Genomic DNA, 6,365 nt, shown 5'->3' on the forward strand with positions numbered 1-6,365 from the left:
CTTGAGGAGGGAGAGGCTTTATGCAAAATTCTCCAAATGTGATTTTTTGGTTACGTGAGGTGCAATTTCTAGGGCACATCATCAAACAAGAGGGTATTTTGGTAGATCCAGCCAAGATTGAGGTGGTAATGCGTTGGGAGGTTCTGAAGAATGCATATGAGATCTAGAGTTACTTAGGGCTAGAAGGGTACTATCGAAGATTCATCCAGGATTTCTCCAAGATTGTCGTTCCCTTGACCCGTTTAACCAAGAAATGTGTATTTTTTAGTGGGATCCATATCAACAATTGGCTTTCGCAACCTTGAGACAAAGATTATGCGAGCCCCCAATTCTAGCACTACCATAAGGATTGGATGATTTTGTAGTGTATTGCGACACTTCTATTTCGGGATTAGGAGCTGTTCTGAAGCAGAGGGGGCATGCGATTGCATATGCCTCGAGGCAGTTAAAGCCTCATGAGGCGAATTACCCCACTCATGATTTGGATATGGGGGCAGTGGTTTTTGCCCTCAAGATTTGGAGGCATTATTTATATGGGGTTCGATGCACCATTTTCACTAATCACAAGAGTTTGAAGTATTTGATGGATCAACAAAATTTGAATATGCCTCAGAAGAGGTGGTTAGATATGTTGAAAGAATATGAATGTGAGATTTTGTACCATCCCTGGAAGGCCAATGTGGTGGCCGATGCCTTTTGTCGTAAGACGACAAGTGCACCGATTCGAGATGTCTGCTTGAGGATGACAGTGATTTCACATTTATTGGATATGGTTAAGGAGGCACATGTGGTGGTTTTGAAAAAGGATAACCAGAAAATTGAGTGGATTAAGGGGAAAATTCCTATGTTTGTTCGAGATAGCCGGGGTTATTGACTCAGTGTGGTAGATTTTGAGTTCCGAAATTCGGGGGTGTGAGGCAAAGGATCTTAGAGGAGGTGCACAAGTCCAAGTTTTCTATTCATCCGGGGCCACAAAGATGTACCGAGACCTGAGATTGAGCTATTGGTGGCCCTGCATGAAGCGGGAGGTTGCATGGTTTGTTGAGTGGTGTTTGACCTGCAGGAAGGTCAAACCGAACATCAGAGGCCTCACAGCAAGGTTCATCCGCTACTTATTCCCATGTAGAAATAGGAAGAGATCACTATGGATTTTATAATGAAATTACCTAGGACGGCTTCGGGGTGTGGATTCCATTTGGGTTATTATGGACAGATTGACTAAGAGTGTGTATTTTGTTCCTATTTCCGAGAGTATCTCCACCGAGAAATTAGCAGATGTTTATGTGCAGGAAGTGGTGGTCAGGCACGGGGTGCGGGTATCGGTGGTCTTAGACCGTAATGTTCGTTTCACCTCCAGGTTCTGGAGGAAGTTCCATGAGGAGTTGGGTACTCAATTTCATTTCAACACTGCTTACCACCCTAGACCGATGGTCAGAGTGAATGGACGATTCAGATGCTCGAGAATATGCTTCAGGCATGTGTATTAGACTTTGTAGGGATTTGTGATACTTACCTTCCATTAGCAGAGTTCTTACACAACAATAGTTATCATGCTAGTATTGACCGAACCCCGTTTGAGATGCTATATGGTCGGAGGTGTAGGACTCCAGTTTGTTGGGGGTGAGGTTAGACATCAAGTTATGGGAAGCACCGAAGTAGTGATTAAGATCACTGAGTTGATTTAAAAGGTTCGTGATAGACTGAGGGTTGCGCAGAGCTGTCAGAAGAGTTATGTTGATCGGCGTTGATCAGATCTTAACTTCCAAATGGGTGATTTAGTGTTGCTAAAAGTGTCACCTTAGAAGGGTGTCATTCGATTTCGAAAGAGGGGCAAGCTCGGGACCTGATACGTTGGAATATTCAGGATTTCCGCTCGAGTTGGCAGGCTTGCATATTAGTTGGATCTTCCGGTCGATCTCAGTCAGATCCATAACACCTTCCATGTGTCCCAGCTCCAGATGTGTGTATAAGATGAGATTGCAATTATTTCATTGGATGACAGCTTGAATTATGTTGAGAAGCCCATTGCAGTTCTAGATAGAAAGAATAAGGCTCTTTGTAACAAGGTGAAGCTAGTGAAGGTGCAATGGCAACACCGAAGAGGCTCCGATTGGACCTGGGAGTCGGATGACGAGATGGGAAAGCATTATTCAGATCTTTTCGCATCAGTAAACTTTAAGCACGAAGTGTAGTTCAAGTAGGGGAGATTTGTAACGATCGGGATCCAAGAATTTACATTTCTTACCCTTAGTATGAAATTTTGTTGCAATAGGGGTCCCTTCGTACGTTGGGCGTACTTAACGAGTACGCTTAGCGTACTAAGGATGGTTGATCGTGGAGGTTCATCATGTACGTTGGGCATGCCAAGGGGTATGCGGGGCATACATGACTGAAGACCAAAACCCTAATATCCGGGCTTGAGACTTATATAAACGTCCTTAAGTTTTTTAGACCAAACCCTAATTAGCCTCCATAGCTTCATTTCGTCCTTTAACATCAGATTTCCTTGTGAGTGTGATTCTTGAGCTTAGAAAGTGTGTTGGTGGCCATTTTAGAGAGCATTCAAGAAGGAGAAGGTAGTGATCAAGCCTTGGGTGTCATTAAGCTTCTAGATCCTGCATCTAGTTCATCGTGAAGAACTTAAGGAGCTAGAAAGTCATAACCTTGTCATCTCTTTTGATTGTTTGAGCTAGGGTTTTGAGATGGATCCCCCTTTTGGCTTTTGGACCTTCACTTTTGAGTTGAGCAACTCCAGAAATTAGGATTGCTAGATCTAAGATCCTTGAGCATGTTTGATGCATATAGGTGCCATCTTGAAGATTGTTTTGACTCCATGCATAATTTAGAGGTCTTAATGGGAAAAATGAAGTGTTGGGGTCACTCATGACATGCAAGGGCATAAAGTTGCCAACTTTATGCCCTAGGACATCTTAATGGACTAAGATCGAAAGTTTGACGTTGAAATCCCAAGTATTAAGCACTTAATGGTCGATTAATGCATGTCCTGCTTGTACGCCCCATGTAATATTATGTACACAACGCATACAAATTTAGGGTCTGGTACGCTGAGCGTACTAGAGTGGTATGCATGGCGTACGTACTCTAGTTGGGTTTGGACTTTGTGTGGGCTTGTAAGCTTATTGGGCTTCATTTAGTTTTGGGCCTGGTCCAATTTAGAGTTTTGGGCTGATATTCTGATTTGGGCCATAGTTATTTTGGGTTGGGCCTTATTGGCCCATGTAGTACATTAATGGCTTTTATCTTGGATCTTAGGCCCATTAGCAAAGGGAAGACTTTTGGGCCACTATGGAAGGACTTTGGCTTAGGTGTTTAGACTCTTTGATTAGGTTGTGATATAATCCTAATTTAGGATTAATTGTATCATTGTTCAATGTGTGGTTTCAGACTATTAGGTGAAGGCACAAAGGCCGACCCATTATTTGATATGAGATGATTAGTAATGGTGTATGTAATTATTTTCTATTTAATATATATGTTGAGTTATGTGAAGACCATGGCACTTGAAAAGACCATGGGAGGAGCCCATGGCTCGGGGATACAAGACTATGGGGGTAGCCCATGACATTCCAAATGAAGACCATGGTGGGAGTCCATGGAAAAATTATATGTGTGTGTGCATGGAATTATGTGATTATATGATTATATGTTCTGGTTCTAAGGGAAAAGGCCTGGGTTGATGGTGCGGTGTGCATTCTCCATTATTTTCGTATTTAGTTTTGATACTCTGATCTTTTAAAACACTATGGTCATGTAATGGGATTTTTGGAAACAATTGTTATTTGTGTTTATGATTATAAAAGTTAAAACTTTTGGTAAAAAATTGGGTTGTTACATCTATTCTGTATCGAGACTTAACATGTCAATATATACATGACATATTCTTCTCAAATACCATGTTTATCTTTCTTCTCTCACCACTCGATTCATGGGTAGCTTAATGGTTCCGTTGAATCGCTAAAAGTGCGATGTGTATGCAGAGCCCATACATCTGCATGCACACTATACTTATATAGATTCATTCTCACCATTACATTCCCTAATTCCCAAGTTTTCTATTTCCTTTCTTATTGTTCACTTGATGCCCAGGAAGCTCAATTATTCCATTAAATCACAATAAGCACCAAGTGCATGCAGATCCTATAGACTACATGTACACCATACTTATCTAAATTCAATTTCACTATTTCACTTAATGGTTCATAACATGGTAAACACTTCTCAATTTACCATGCCATCACTTTTCTCTTTTAACCCTCTTGATCCTCATGCAATTTGGTGACTCCATTAGACTGCAATAAGTACCATGTGTCTGCAACACCCATACACCGCATGCACATCATATTTATCTCGTTCCAACGTTTTCACTTCCTTAACTGATTCACATCTATTCTATCTCTCTTCTACTAACGTATTTTTCTACTTGAAATTATTAGGTACTTATCTTCTTTAGCCCTAAGCTCCTTGCAAGGCAGTTGTTACATGATTTTTTTCTCTTCTTCTTACTAAATCTATTTTTGATACATCTAAAGGATGTATTTTCACATACTCACTCTTCTCTTACAATAGGAAGCCACACACTCCTGATTTTTCAAACTCTTCATCCCTAGGTGACACCTAATTATCTTATTCCTGGGACTCTACACCCAACCTTAGAGAAGTGGAAAGAAAGTGGACTCATGAGAAGTGGAAAGAAAGTAAACTCTTACATAATACACATATATCTACACAATCTAACATGTCCATTTTCCCATTATAGGAGATACATCTCCTTTTATTTCTATATTATAGGAACACTAACAAGTGTCATATTTCTCTACTTACTCTACATATTATTTCCTCGGCAGTCTTGAACTGTCTTCCGGTGTTCCCTAGCTATTAACAAAACAACACATGAACATTCTTACTAACTTTCTCTTTCTCTTAAGTGTCAATCATCACACTTGTTGTACCACTTCCACTCTATCTGCACATCTATCTTCTTTCTCTTTCAATCTACCAATAGTTAGTGATATCTCTATATAATCTAACAAGATGGTGCATGATCTACTGTACACCTCTCTTATACTGTCCACATAGCAATGAACTTTCTTTTCAACATGGCCATGTCTCTCAAGCAATCCCACTTTAATTTTGTACTCATCAGTACACTTCTTTACTCTTTAAATAAGAAACCAAGAAGTTAAATTACTCTTTTCAACATGGCCATTTCTCTCAGGGATCTCTGAAAGTTTACTTGCGTCAACAATGATGTTCCCACCAAATGATCCTAAGCTGACCACAAATCTGGATTATGAAATTTAGGTGAGAACCTGCCATGGTGTTGCAAAAAGTAGATATTTGAAATAAGAAACTAAGAAGTTAATTCGAGATGGCTTGAAATGGTATATGTGTTCATTTGGATTTATACAGTGGACGTGGGATGTTGGGAATACTGTTAAGTACGTGAGTTGGTAGGAATTTCTTAGATTTTGTAGAGTTAGCTCAACTTCTAATCTGTACATAAGGGTTGAGCTGTCTTCAGATATGAAAATGTGGGGATGAGACTTGGCGACTTTCCTTAGGAGGGTTTAATAGAAAGCACATTTGTTTATTTATTTGACAAATGAAACATAGTAGGTTCTTCATAATGCAAATAGTCGTAGGTTATTTATAAATATCTCTCAAAAAATTATTTTACAAGTAATTTCACATACAAGTATTATAATTCGATGAAATAAATTAATTCCTTATTATTTGGTTCGACGATAAAAATTCAGCGATCCACCTTAACTTAATTTTCTAGTGCACATAATTAATTGACCAATCCAAAACAATTAAATTTTGGGCAAGTGCACAAGAGAGTGTATCTAGCAGCAATATGAATTAGGAAAGCAAGTAAAAGAATATTTTTCCTAACGGAAATTTCACCACTTAAAACACAAAATTCAAGCTTCAGTTGACTTTACATTCGTTAGAAATTCAATCTGGTTGTCTCTGAACTAGAACTAACGAGGAGCTTGGTTTACAAAATGACACGACGGTCAAGCAGGCCTGAGATAGATCTACAAAATTTGGAGAAGTTCAAGATTCCAAAGGAAAGAGAAAAACCGCACCTCACTTGCTCAAATGGAATTGATCATTTACGTACTCATATATTATTTACTTTTATAAACATTCTAGTAGTAAAATGTTTGGTTCTTGCAACTTTCCATAATGAAACATTTACCTCGTTACAATTCTAATTAATCCAGACACTTTACTTCCCTTTAACGTAATACACTTATGTGCGTCACGTATTAAACACCCCAAATTTAAGAGGAATATAGAATGCCAATGTACATAAAAGGGGAACAAAATGGAAAATG

This window comes from Lactuca saligna, chromosome 9 (assembly GCF_052625555.1).
Source record: "Lactuca saligna cultivar CGN05327 chromosome 9, ASM5262555v1, whole genome shotgun sequence".
NCBI classification, from domain to species: Eukaryota; Viridiplantae; Streptophyta; class Magnoliopsida; order Asterales; family Asteraceae; genus Lactuca; species Lactuca saligna.